General features: G+C 36.5%; 1 protein-coding gene across 2 annotated transcripts in view; it reads right to left on the bottom strand.

Annotated features, from left to right (window-relative positions):
• The window catches only part of LOC150091062 (dual oxidase maturation factor 2-like), a 228,812-nt gene extending 214,495 nt beyond the window's left edge, over window positions 1-14,317 (bottom strand). The window contains exon 1 of one of the 2 annotated variants that reach the window (XM_090381525.1): window positions 14,244-14,317. The gene's annotated coding sequence lies outside the window, so the exon portion shown is untranslated. Of the gene's footprint in view, window positions 1-12,869; window positions 12,967-14,243 lie in introns of those variants that run through there. The other variant, XM_090381516.1, reaches the window with a different exon arrangement.
• Between the last annotated feature and the right edge of the window lie 647 nt (window positions 14,318-14,964).

Below are 14,964 nucleotides of genomic sequence, written 5' to 3'. Positions count from 1 at the left end.
TCGCTGTCTCCTCATTTCATCGTTATTCTATGGTACACCACCATTCAAAATTTTATCTCGCTTCATCGCAAGTGCACGAGTTACACCAGGTTTTCTATGTGTTCTGTTAATTTTATCGTGCAGTGTATTTAAAGTCTATGAGGTTACGGTCCATTTTACGATTTCATCGGGGCGGAAGTAGACATCGTGATTATTGTGCATACAGGGAATAGCTTCAAAATGTACAAGTGTGGAACTGGGAATCGTATGATTATTCTGTTTTGTTTTATCATTTTATTTTGGCTGAATCCAATAAACGTCTGCTTCCTTGCATCATTTGGCTTTAATAATGGTACTACTAATTCAAAATCCACATTTTGATCTGTGCTCTTTTTTGTGCATATACGAATACATCATAATCTCATGTTTTTTTAATATAGCAATTCTCAATACACTATGTATAGAGCAGGCATCGCAATGTTTTTTCATGTGAGTGCTATATTTGTTTATTGTTAATTATAACTATAAAAACCTTCACACGCGCCACTTGGACAGTCTATCGGAAAAGAAATTTTGTGAAAGTTTTTATGTTCGAATGGACAATACTAGTGGAGGTAGTAGGCGCTTTACGCATTTTCAAACGCCCTATAAATCCCATAAAAAGTCCTCCCATCGATACGAGATCGAACACGAACATTTTCTTTACGGTTTTTTAAAGGTGGCGGTCGTAACTGCGGTGCTAACTTCGAGGGCGGCTCTTGGAGAATGGGGGAAGTATTTCAAAAAAGGGTGAAATGAGTTCTTCTAGAACAATAAATAGGGGTCAGCATCCGCCATGTTATCATGGTGGCAGATGCCACACACCATAACTGGCTATTGAAAATGGGAGGGGGCCCCTGCATCTGCCTAATAGCAGAATGTTTAGCGTTGACCTCACTCTACAAATAGAATATAATTTGTTTAGAGAAGATGCTGTCGTTTATTTTATTGAATTCCATGATCATTGGATCTCTGATCATTGATCTTTATCAAAGGGATGAAGTTCGTGAACAGACATAATTTTATAGGAATGGAACGACATATTCTTTTATGGGAATACGCATCATAATTTTTTAATTCAGGGCATATTCTTAAGCAATTTTACTGGTCGATATTTTAGGCGATTTTGCTACAGTGGATAAATATTTCACAGTGCTATCTCCGGCGGATGCCATTTCTGGAGAACAGTTATTGGCTTGTCTAATATACTTCCAATTTTCTTAAAATGCTCTTGTCATTTCTACGTATAGTGAAAATCGTAACGTAATAACACTCGGGGAACTCGATATGTTCCAGCAGAACAACGAAATGGACCCGGTTGCAGAACTACGGTTACGTTTGTTTTTATCATATGAGGTTATCATTTCGCCACGAATATACTGTAATGTTTTGAATAGGATATTTTGTTTTGAAAAAACCACCCTAGTTTCAGGAAGAAAACCCGTACAATCCTCTCGTGAGACCGACTGACCCAGCCACGTTGTGAAAAGTCCATAAACATCTCTCGAATAATTGATGGGAATCAAGCTCAGGCCTTTTCCAACCAGTGTGGGAGGACCGTGATTATAACCACCATGCTGCCCAAAAGGTGTGTTTCTAATTGGTTTTACGTTTTTGCTTCTTTATACATTGCCTCACTGATCCAATTTACCAAAGTCATAGATGCACGTGATTTATTTCACCTAGTAATACCAGAAAAAAGCGAATCAGTGACAATATTTCATTTAAAGCTTCATAATTATTTGAGTTATTTATTTTATTATTATTTTTCCATAGAACAGACCAGTATATAGAGGTATATACTCTTCCATCATGCAGTATGACTGATGACTTTTGAGGTTACATTTCGAGGGTACAGCTCTAAAACGGTGTTCGCAGGCCGGCCGCTAGTTAGTACACCGGACCGAACCTATTGGTAACTCTTTAGGAGGCTTCCGGATCAGCTAGCGTATAATCTTGCTACCTCTACTCTGCTAGATAGTGACTGGAGGGAGTCCGAGTAGTGTGAATGTGGGAGCATTGTCGAGGCCATGTAATTTCAAGGATCTGGGTATATTCTTACCATGTGTACGCCATGTCCAAAAATTTCATTACTTCATACAGCATGTCCCCCTCAACTTTTTCTTACTATTGAATACACCATGAATTGTCAAACTAATACAGTAAGCTTATCTGCGAAAAGATCTAAACCTCCCACACACTTCCTAGTTCATTTCATAAATATACGTTGTCTCAATTCTAATCTCAATTTTGGCAGACTGCAAGTCCATTTCCACTTGCAGTCTGCCAAACCCCATGTACTTTTTTCTGACAGAATCTCAGTTATCGGTTGATTCAACTACTGCCCATCTCAGTTGCCCAAACTGTTCGCTGTATGATTCCTTTCGCCTCAATGGTGGTAATTGTGCATATGTCCGTTCCATATTCCTTGTCAGAGATTTGGTAATTTAGAATCTCCCCTTTTAAGCTCTCTGGCTTAAAATCTCTCTACCTCATTGTGTCAAATTCATCTGTTGCCTCTACCGTTCTCAGAACTTCACTAATCACTTTTTTTTTTTTTTTTATGAAACCCCCAAACACGAAAGGTATCAAAACCTATAGTACTTAGAACCGTCCATGGGTTGAAGAAGTATGGGGGGGGGGGGAATGCCGGAAACTTTGCTCTAGAGACTAAACATGGGTTTCACCACTTCAAGCCTCCAATAAGCAAAGTGGTGGTATTTCACCGGTTGATGAAAGTCATCTACCATCACTTGGAGCTCTTTGACTTCCACTCTTTGCAACTTGACTTTCTCCAGTCCAACTTCCCTAACAGTGAAGTAATTTTCCTTGGTGATTTTAATGTTCACAACCCCAGCTGGCTTCCGTTTTCTAGTCACACTGACCCAGCTGGTCGAGATGCTGAGGCTTTTGCAATTACTAATGACCTTGCACAGATTGTTCTTTTACCTACAAGAATACCGGACAATCCTAACCGTACAGCCAACACACTTGATCTTTTTCTCACAAACAACCCTTCTAAGTACACGGTCGAAGTGAGTGGTCTTTTACGCACCTCAGATCACAACTTGGTGATTGTCTCTTCTCCAATGGAGCCTTTATCTCACGGCTATTCCCAACCTCGTGTTGTTTGCCATTACAAGAATGCAAAATGGGATGACCTGCGAGGTTTCTTTTCTTCTTTTCCTTGATCGGATTACTGTTTCAAAACTTCTAATGTCAACGTTTACTCAGATCGTGTCAGTGAAATTATTCTTGCAGGAATTTTTTTTTATTTATTTAATTTAATTTTATTTTTTCCCTCTGGAGTGGGCCCCAGAGAAGGGAAAAAAAATTTATTTTTTATTTTATTTATTTTTTTTATTATTTTATTTTTTCTTTTTTTTATTTTTTTTTATTTATTTTTATTTTATTTTTATTTTATTTATTTTATTTTTTTTTTGTCTCATACTCTGAAACCATAGGTGTCCCATCTACTGGAACTGGCCCACCTTCCCGCGGTGTGGACGAGTACCCAGAATCATCTGTCCAGGTGACTGATGCTTCTGGATAGCCAAGCGGTCAGAACATAACAACAGAACACACACAAACCGACGTCACACACATCTGTCCCATTTGTAGTGATACTGTTCTTCACAGAGACACGAGGCGGAGTTGAACTGACGTTCTAGTAGCCGCCCCTTACATAAACACATGTCCACATGTTCACATGTATTCTTGCAGGAATGGAATCCTTTATTCCACACTGCACCTTAAAATCTCGTCCTTTATTTACCTTGGTTTTCCAATATATGTGCTAAGGCTGTTCAAGAGAAGAACGTTGCATATCGTAATTGGCTTGCTTCCAATTCTTCCGTTTCATTTTCTGCCTACACCAAAGCTCGCAACAATTATAAAGCAGTTATTAATCAGTCCAACCTAGATTTTGAACAGGCTAAGAGTAGAAAACTTGCTTCTTGCCCTAATGGTAGCCGAGCATTCTGGTATCTTGCCAAAGCTATTGACCGCAACTTTTGCCCATCTCTGCTGCCCACCGCTGTCAAAACTGGATGGTTCTGTTGTCACTTCAGCCAAGGATAAAGCTGACCTGCTAGCATCCCATTTTTCTTCCAACTCGTGTACTAATGATCTTGGTAAAACACTTCCCACCATTCCCAACACGCTGCATTCAACGCCTCCTGTGGTTTTCCGTCAAAAGGATGTCAGAAGGATTTTGACGAATCTTGATGCTAAGAAAGCTCCAGGTCCTGATGATATTTCTCCACTTGTTCTCAAAACCTGTGCTCCTAACTTACTTCTGTTCTTTTCTGCCTATTTTCACTTTCTTATTTCAAAGGTGTTTTTCCTTCTGCATGGAAATTTGCTCATATCGTGTCAGTTCCTAAAAAGGGTGACAAATCCCTCCCATCCAATTATCGTCCCATTGCAATTACTTCTACTCTTTCTAAAGTAATGGAGAAATCAATTAACCGCCAACTCTTAAACTACCTTGAAACCTTCCGTCTGATCAACGATCGGCAGTATGGATTCCGTCAGTGTCGATCCACTGGTGATATTCTCGCTTATATTACCCATTTATGGACAAATTCAATGGAAAAGTTCGGTGAAACAGAAGCAGTTGCTCTTGACATCTCAAAGGCTTTCGATCGTGTTTGGCTTAAAGGTCTTCTAAACAAGCTTCCATCTTATGGTTATCCAGTTTTCTCTGTGATCGCTCACTGAAGGTGATGGTAGATGGCTCTCTATCTTCTAACTTCTCCACAAATTCTGGTGTCCCCCAAGGTTCAGTTCTTTCCCCCACTCTTTTCTCATGTATATTAATGATCTTCTTCCATTGACTGTAAATCCTATCCATTGGTTTGCCAATGATAGCGCATTGCATTCCACTTTCCATTTTGAGAAACCTTGCCCTGCTCAATCAGCTTCAACTGCTCGAATATCTGCTCCTATGCTTATCTTTGGTGACACTCCGATTTCTAGGCAAGATGATATATCTATTTTGGGGATTACCCTGACTTCTAATCTCTCTTGGCACAAGCACATTGCAAATATTGCTTCCTCTGCATCTAAAAAACTCTGTTTTCTCTTTCGCTCTCGGCGTTACTTTTCTTCCAAACAGCTGCTCACTCTGTATAAATCGCAAATCCGGCCTACCATGGAATATTGTTCCCACATCTGGGGCGGTGCCCCCAAAACCTCTCTCAGGCTTCAAGATTCCATTCAGAAGAGGGCTCTTAGGTTAATTAATGATTCCTCTCTAACAGAGTCTCTCCACTCTCTGTCTCAGAGATGTACTGTTTCTACTGCATGCCTTTTCTACAGATATTTCCATGTGCACTGTCTCTTTTGAAATAACTCTCTTTCAAAAAAGTCCGAACACGTGCCGCCACCAGCCAACATCCATTTACTGTCCAACTTCAAACTCACAGAACCAACTTTTCCTCTTCCTCGTTTATTCATTCTACTGCCGTTTTCTGGAAGAACCTTCCTTCATACGTATTTCCTGAAAATGACAGTCTACAGAAGTTCAAGTCTAATGTCAACAAATATCTTCTTTCATCTTCTCAATCTCCAACCCAAGCACGGTACTAAGTACTAAAGGTTCTAATACCTCTCATGTTTGGGGTTTTCATAAAAAAAAAAAAAAATATATATATATATATATATAACTGCATACCTCTACATATATATATATATAACTGCATACCTCTACATATATATATATAACTGCATACCTCTACATATATATATATAGAGGTATGCAGTTGTTTCCTATACTGTACTACAATGGCATTATTGTAATATATTTTTATCAGCAGTTGCAGTCATCTATGCTTATATAGCTAAGGTAATCCATTTCTTATCGTAGAACCCGATATGTACCGTGTGGAAGACTTTGCCACGAAGTTAAGGTCAAAATGTAACGTTCAATGTTTTCAGAATATATTTTTTTATTCAGTTAAACGATTAGAAAACTAGCGAAATATGTAAATGACACACGGAACGTTTATAACAACGGACAAATTGTTTAATGCTGTTTAAAGAATATATAATTGAACGATGAGGCAAGTAAATGAATAAAATGTATTGTTGTGAAGTGCTGGTTGTGCACGACTAAACTTTTAAACAGTCCAATCTTTCAAGCTAGCGTTTCGTGTATTGTTGAAAGTCACCATTCCTTCCTGTTTTCCCTTAGGCGCTTTGTGATGGACTTTTCCCACTTAGCGAATTCACCAGTGAGAGGCGATTTACATTTGGCTGCAATAAGGATAAAATAATAATAATAATAAGGCACTGGGTCCTTACAAGGTGATCACCTTCCAGATGACAAAGTAAAAGTGGGAGTTAAGTTACGAAAGTGATGCACTGTAATTAAAACCCAAACTGTGTAAGAGGATTAAGAACTTTTTTTTTTTTTTTTTTTTTTTGGTAGTTGTTGGCGCATCGGCTTCTGTGGCCATAATGCACCTCCCAAGGTTTTTGCAGTACTTTGAGCCAAGCCCGAGGCGGGATTCGAACCCGCGACCTTTGGGTTACCAGGCAGGTGCTTTACCCACCTGGCTAGCCCGGTCGGCAGGATTAAGAACAGTAGGTTAATTACTCTAATGGAAAACTATACTTTTTTTGCGGTGGAATGGCCTTCTGTGATTTATTTATTAATTAATTATGTTTTAATAAATAAAATTAAAAAAGAAAAAACACTCTTCGTTGCTTATGGTTTGTACTTTTTCAAGCTTTCACTCCATGTCTATGCCCACAAACCCGCTTTTCGCGCAGATAGAATGGGGTGTGTGTATGAAACATGATATGATGTAAAAGGTGATTCAAATGACAGGAAGTCTAAGGTGTATAATATAGGTATAATGCAACTTTTGAATATGAGAAATGTTTTTAAAGCTTGAACATCAGATGGAGCACTGTTACCTAGCTGATTGAATATCACCAAGAGTAAACCCAGTGCTTACAGGTAGTACGGTATATAATCGCAGTTCTCTCCACACTGGGGGGAAAATTCTAGAATTCGAATCCCATCAATAATGCGCGGAACTTTTATGGGCTTTTTTCACTCATTGGCTGAGTTAGTCGCTCTTAGGCGAGTAATTCATAACTTGAAGTACCAAGGTATTAGGAATTACCATGGTTCTTTCTGCCGGAAACTCAGATTTTTTGTCTATGAAAACAGACAAACCGACCAGAGAACACACAGTTAATGAACATAATACACATGGGTGGATTCGGGTAACCCTAGTACGACTCTTTTTTCCCACGTTCTCCACAAAATTATTAATAATTAGAATACCCGTTGAGAATATTTCGCCAAAACTATTTCAGAGATTTAAGATTAATATCAAGGTAACTACAAAATCCTCGGCTTCCATCGCTGCTAGCTAAGGTTTTAATGGGGCGGACTCGAGTAAAATGCAATTGATATTTGAATTTTTTTACATGCATTTGCGGTCCTTTAAAAAAAATTACAATTATTGCCCAAAAATTACCTGGACCTGGAAACTACTACGTAGAGTTGTCCATAACCGAAAACGGAAACTTTTTTGAAAGTCTGACCCTGAAATTTGTTCGTTCTGATGACAAAAGCTAAGAAATTGTCTTGTCTTTTAAAGTAAAATGTTCTAATTCTTAAATTATACTGTAACATCAAGGACGACATGGCACGTAGCATTATAGAGTATACAGTTTCGTCCAATCTTTGTCAAGTGTATTCCTTCTCTCTGTTAGAGAACAGGAAGCATGTAATTCTTGCTAACCCTTCCAATAGGACGAAAAGCAATAGAGGTTTTTGCATCTGGATTTCTAATCCTGGAAAGAAGGATACAACTGAACTTGGAAACTGTTGATGTTCTGTTTCCGCACATCAACTTACCAAAAAAAAAAAAGAAAAAAAAAAACGTAAACAATTACAGTAATTGTATTACAATAAAATTGTTATATTATAAAAAAAACAATGAACATCTTACATTGTTTTTTTGAAAATTTATATATTACATACAGTAAAATATTAATAGTATTGATTGATTTAAAGGTAATGATTACGTTATTACTGACGTAGAACATTTAATAAAAATTTTCTTAATACGTCATTTAATTTTTTTTTTTTTTTTTTTTGCGGTTTGTAGGTACAAACAATGCTTGTCGGGTTCGAGTTATTTCAAATTGGACACGGGTCTAATACAATAGATTCGCGCAGGACTATAGCGTAGACAGACAGAAAGAAGGACACGTGGTGTCTAGCAATGATTTATCGATCATTTGCTTGTAGAATGGGAAAGATCGTAATCCCTCTGTACGAGGGGAACTATTGGATAGCAATTGAAATACTATATCAAAGCATGCAGACCGCATCTAAAAAAACAAGACGTCGAACTGCTTGGAAAGGTACAAAGATGGACAATGCGCCTGGTGAGATCGCCGAAAGGACATCCATACGAGAAAACTTGGAATATGTGGTCTGTAGAACTTGGTAACTAGGCACTTAGTGGAAACCTAATCGAGGTGCATAAGACTCTGACAGGAGAAAGTAAAATGAATGAGGGGGAAATTTTCGCTGTTAGAAAAGATTACAGAATTAGGGGCATAAATTTAAATTATACAGGGGAAGAGATTTAGACTGGATTGTAGGAAGTTTCTTTTAGCTATCGAGTTGTTAATTTCGGGAATGAGTGACTTCCACGAGTAGTTGAGGCTTATAGCTTGGGGAAATTCAAAGATTAGCTGGATAGGCACCTACGTGAGGAGAAAGTCACGCAGGTAGTTTATTTATTTATTATATATTTTAATTTTTAGCTGGTGCAAAATCTACAGTTTTCCCTAAGCCAGTTTGGTTCAGCTGGATGCCAGTGAGTGGTGGATAAGTTACTTCCAACGTCACTGTGATGGTTTTTATAATACTTGCCGTTCTGCAGTTTTTAGAGATTGTGTTATCTTCAAAAGAGATCGCGAATGCCGTAGCTTTCCATTTCTTGTTAATTATCTGAGTTGCTTAGTTTATTTCCTATGGAACTATCTCAAGAAACATGCATTTGTAAACAATCCACATTTACCTAAGGAACACAAAGCGAATGCTACAAAATTTTTTGAAAGCGTTTCTGAGTGAAGACATGTTTCTGACAATGTGTTTCCAAAAAACACGACCCGCAAGTGAATATGGGCGTGGCCAGTAGGGAGAGACATTTTCAACATCTACTGTGACATATCGTCTCTGTTTGGAATTCCTAATGGCTAAATTTAAATTACAGCTCAATTATACTCTTTATTTTCATTCATTTATTTATATTTTTTAAATTTACAAAAATGAATGAATATCGTAAATAACGCTGTACGAAGAATTTCGAAATAACAATGCTGCAGAATACAAATGTTTAAAGGTTCTTAAAAAAGTTTAGAATAATAATAACAGGCGTTAAATTTTATTCAATTATTTAATTATTTAATTTTTATTTAATTATTATTAAATACACAGAGTTAAGGATCTCTCTCTTTTTCAGAGAGAGAGAGAGAGAGTAGAAGAAACTAATAAGAAAAATCGGGAAATAAAAGTCAAAATCAGCTGAAAGAATATTTCTTCGGATAGTAAAATATAAAAATTTGAAAAAAAAAAATGGCTATGAGAGAAGACAGACGATCAAAGAATAGTCTGAAAATGCTATGTGATGGTAATAAAAATTATTAGCGTTCATATGTCCTCCTGTTGTTCATTTTATCAGTAGGTAAATATTTAATTTAACGTTGATACGATCATTACAGAGGTGACATAGATCGATCTTGACCATGTACTACATTAAAAGTGGCTCAGCTATTTTGCGATTCTAGTTAATTAATCTGTTCTCAATTTCTAAATCCTAAGTGGGATCGCCGTAATTTAAAAAAAAAAAAAAAAAAAAAGATAATAATAAATAAATAAATGATAATAAAGATAAATAAATAAACCGATTAATTAGGTCATGAATAAATTAAGCGAGCAGTTTATATTTGTAACTGGTTGTTTGAAACATACTTTCACACTATTTTAATGGTTAAAACTAATTGAGAAATTGCTGAAATTACATGTTTCTTTGAGAAAAAATCCCTAACTGACCTAAAACAGGAAAGAATGATATCGTTAAAATATCATAAGAAACACTTCAGTTGAAAAAAAAAAAAGAAAGAAAGCAAGAAAAAAAAAAAAAACTCAAAATTTCTGCAAAGACAGTCTGTCTTTGCAGATATTTTGTTACAGGCATTTGATGGATTGATTTTTTGTTGCAGGAAATTGATGGATACATGTTCCAAGTTCCAATGAACCTGTTTTCAGATAATCTTACAATAATTTTGAGGCAGAAACATTGTTATTGTTAAGGATGCTCGAGCGATGCTGATGATGCAGTCTGCACATGAGTGAGTACTCCATTTAACTGTTAACTTTCAATCACTATTGAATTATCTGTATAATATTTCAATGATATCTTTAGTATACTGTCATGAACTCCTGTCTGAAACATATATTATTAAACCAGATTATTGCCACTCCATGTAGTTTTATAATACTTAATGAATCTATCAATTTAAAACAGCAACGTCTGGAAGAATTACAATGATATTTAGTAGTTTAAAGAATCTAAGGAGTATATCAATTGTAAATCTGTAATCGATGTAAAATGAAATAATGTGCATTATGAGATGAAGTAATATTTTTATCCCAAAATTTGAATTAGATACATTTGTCTTTTTGTTGTGGACAACTTATTTTAGTTTTTCTAATGCAGTCGCTCTTAATCATTGGGTTGCAACGTCCCTGGTGTGTATCAAAAAGGAACTGAGCTTATTATGACCAATAAGGGAGATGACAGTTCCGGATTTTCGTTTGCTCAAGATGATAGTTGCCAGAAGTTAAAATTTAAGAATTACAGTTGTAACGTATGCAAGAGATGGCGAACATTTTCTGTTCTGTGTACCAAAAGCAAATTGAAACAAAAATATAACAGTTTCGCCTGCGTGATATAGAAAAATAAAAATAAAAATTAGTAAATACTCTTTTTCGTTATAAAAAAATAACAATATAGACCGCTGATAATTAACTGATAGACCGCGAAACAAATGTCTTCGAATATATATATATATATATATTATAAGATAAACTATTTAAAATACAGGCTTGCGTGCGTGCCTGTATTTTTTTTCTGAGAAAAAAAGTGCAAGGCAGTGCTTTGGATCTGATAAAACTGAGGAAAAAAAGTGAAAATAAAATTTACGATCGAAATCAGTAGCTCATTAATAACTAGTCCTATATATATCCTAACTAAAACAGGCGTGTATTTTTTAAAATTAAAATAAACTATATGCACGATAAAAGTAGAATTGGTTACATAAAATATGGTAAATAAAAGTGCTAAAGTGAATATTCACGTAAAATTAAAATACAAACATACTACATAAAACTCACAGTTTCACAATATGCATCACTGTGTGTTTTAGTAATACACCATTGTATTTTTTATTTATATTATATTCTTTAAATACGTGTATACTGACATTTTGTTTCTTTTATCCACTATTTTTGTCTACCATTAATCCTTCTTTTGTTGTGAAATAAAGTTTATTTTAATTTTTCGTCTATACAGAAATATAATAGGAACTTTGATTCCAGCTCTACAGGGTTGCGTCAGTATATCCAAGTTAATAGGTTTAGTGATAATATGTAATGTCTGTAGCTTTACATACTTAGCTACATAATTATCGCTAAGCACGAGATCGTCAAGCACTAAATCTAACATCGCAGTAAAGCAAGATGTTCTAATATTAATTATAGTAATGACTGATTAAATGTATACATTTTATTTAACTCACGAAGAATCAGACTTCCTTAGTCCTACATTAGCTTTATTAAGAAACCCAGTCTCATATGTTAAAATTACAGTTGACTTTAAAACTGTCAGTTACTCTTTGTGTATTTATGAGTTGACCGAACATAATGATTACACTCTAACGTAGTAACTTTGCATGTGTATAACATTTTACGGTTAGCCAAGAAAAAGAACTCAGGACCAGAGACAATAACTAAATTAATAATTTACACTCTGTTAGTCTGCTGCATTTATAATTGAGTTATGCTAATATTCTCGACACTAGCATTTTGCAGCATCTGAATTCGATAAAGATGTCCCTATTGGCTAATAGCAGCTAAGGAATGCGCCAATTCCACCCTCCTGTTTTTAATATTTAAAATATCCATCATTTACCAAGACGATTCATGAGTATATAATTATAAAAAAAAAAAAAATCTTTGAGATGAGCCGTAACTCGATGCTTTTCTATAAATATTACGGAAAAAAACGTGAAGTCATTGTAATATAAAGATGCTTACATATTTCATTTGTAGTTATATAAGCATTAACTGCTCTAATCAGCAGTATGGATACTAGATTTTTGCAAGAGGTTAATATGATTATAAAATCATGATATCATTAGCTAATTATTCTTATTGTTAAAACATTTTGAAATGATTTCAGTTACACGAATAATTAATTAAATTACCTTGCTTACAAGAAACTAACTGACAAGTTATTTTGCTTAAGCAGATATGTAATCCATTTTTCTGTCTCTCATATAAGAAATATCGCAAAATCCATTATTCGAGTGTGCGAATTATTTTTAAACGCTTAAGCAAATTTCACGAACCGTAAAACGTCCTTGCATACCGCACAGATGACGCTCTCATATCGTCTAAGAAACGCATGTATGCAGAAAAAGCATTTAACCTGCAATTTCGCATTTACATGGAACAAGCAGGTACCATGGCACCAATAAATGTCCTTACGAAATTTATGAAGAAAGAAGGGAAAAAACGAGATTAAATTTACCTGCCCTATTAATTCGCTCCATCTGTACAGCCCTAACCGATCCTTAAGTCACCTCAGTCCGTCTCAGTAGAGCGCTGCTATCCCACCTGGTCGGATGTCACACTGGGACAGGGTGCAGCTATCGTACAGGACGCCACACAGCGGCAAGTTTAGCTTTAGTAATGACTTGCGATGACTCAAGAGAGTAAGTGAAGTCGCTGGAAGCAACATGAAATCAGGACAAGCACGGGATTTGGAACTACATTATGGGCAACAGAAAACTGGAGTACATTACAAATCACTGTGTAGCTCTAATGAAAAAAAAAAAAAAAAAAACTACAGAATGAAAATATTTCGTTCCTTCTTTTTCGATTAGTTCATAAGCTGAACGTTAAAATGCTATTCGTGCCTTCTTAAAATGCACTAAAACTTAATAGCAGAAAGTGGGGAGATGCCTTCTGCTTTAATCTGCACATAATTGAAACTATACCCACCGATTCACTGAGTGAATTAGATAATTAATAAGCACTATTTAAAAATTTGGCAAATTAGGTTTGGAAAAAGAAAACTGTGTAACAAATCATACGAAATCCAGTAGATTTTAAAATTCATGAAAAAATCGACAAAATGATCGAAATGCCATCAAAATCGACAAAAAAACATGATTTCAAAATTTATCAAAAATTGTTAATGCTCATCAACAAAGACCGAACAAACAAATACATGAGATGTTTAAAAATTTAAGTTTCATCTTTCGCTCATTCCATCTCCCACCTCATTCAGCCAGGATGCTATCAAAGAAGATGTAAATTCTGCTTATTTCTAAAACAGATCTACAGAAAGAACAGATGTTCACTTACAGAAAGGACGTGCTTCGAGTCTACACTGAAGGTTGACAACGAAGGGACGTATGAGCGAGTGAAAGTGCTGCAGGTGTAATATACTCTCCCACTTTAGCAGACTGCAACAGAGTGGGAACGAGGTGCCCCCCTGGCCAGGAAACCTTAACACAGTTTGGGCATGTGGCCTTTGTTGGGGAAACAGACGGGGGAGGCGAGTATTTTAAAGCAAAATATAAGAAAGCGGGTCAAGGGCTGATAACGTATTTTGGATGGCATTACCCAACACTGGAGCATGGCTAGATACGCATTCGTTTATTCGTCAGGGGAAACTTCAGCTCCACAGGTAATCTGCTCCCTTGCATAGGACTGGCTACACGCATGCTCAGTGACCTGTCAGCTGTGTTGCCCCTGCTTTTGCACAAAAGGGTGTGAGTGATGACATACGTTTAAATGCGCACTTCGGTCAGAGATTAAGTAATGTCAATTCGAGACACTGCACGGGGTCATCTTCTGAAAAATACACACATAACAAAAGGCTACGGAAGTCAAATACCTGCTTCGTCGCTTGCCGGAATCGCCATCCTAAAGGTTGCCACCGCAAGGAGCTTGTCTAACCTACTTCTCCGGACGCAGTGGTTACTACTGCCGCTGTCTGACAAGGTGGCCGTTAGAGCACGTAAAATCCACCTTCCCAACAGTCAGTGCGGTGTCCTCTTTTCACACAGAATTCACCTGGATCGCCACCTACCACACTTCGATCTTCGTCACTGCACACAAGGAAGCAGGTTCACGATGAGTCAAAGACTTTTTTCGCCTGCGCATCGACAGTCAACTACAAACAGGGTGTTTTCGGACAGCACTTTGAAATACCACAGGAGTTATAAATCCTTATGTTTCTCCATTTTCAGCGCACTCCTTCGCTCTTGCTAGTCCATGTAAACTTTACGTGTCATATTTAGCCAGTTTGACTGAAAGAGAACGCGCTGCGGGCACGCTTCACTACATGTGGCATCGGTAGACCGATAACTTGGTCTACCACTGAACCAGCACGACGTCAACAGCGTGATAAAAAAATAATAATAATAAAAGAAAGAAAGGTTTGTCTCACTAAAAGCAATATTATCTTTGTGTTTTTCCTTTTTCAATTACGATCAAGAAACCACGAGTGCGTAATCTGCTAGTTTCCGAAGTTTTCTACAGCGTGGCAGTTAATAAGAGCAACAGTAATATTTACACGGAGATTCCTCCGTGCTCGCGAAGAAGACTCATGCAGT

Source organism: Mastigoproctus giganteus, chromosome 1, assembly GCF_048544385.1.
Source record: "Mastigoproctus giganteus isolate SK-2022 chromosome 1, ASM4854438v1, whole genome shotgun sequence".
In the NCBI taxonomy this organism is placed as follows: domain Eukaryota; kingdom Metazoa; phylum Arthropoda; class Arachnida; order Uropygi; family Thelyphonidae; genus Mastigoproctus; species Mastigoproctus giganteus.
This window is presented reverse-complemented; position numbering and strand designations above follow the sequence as displayed.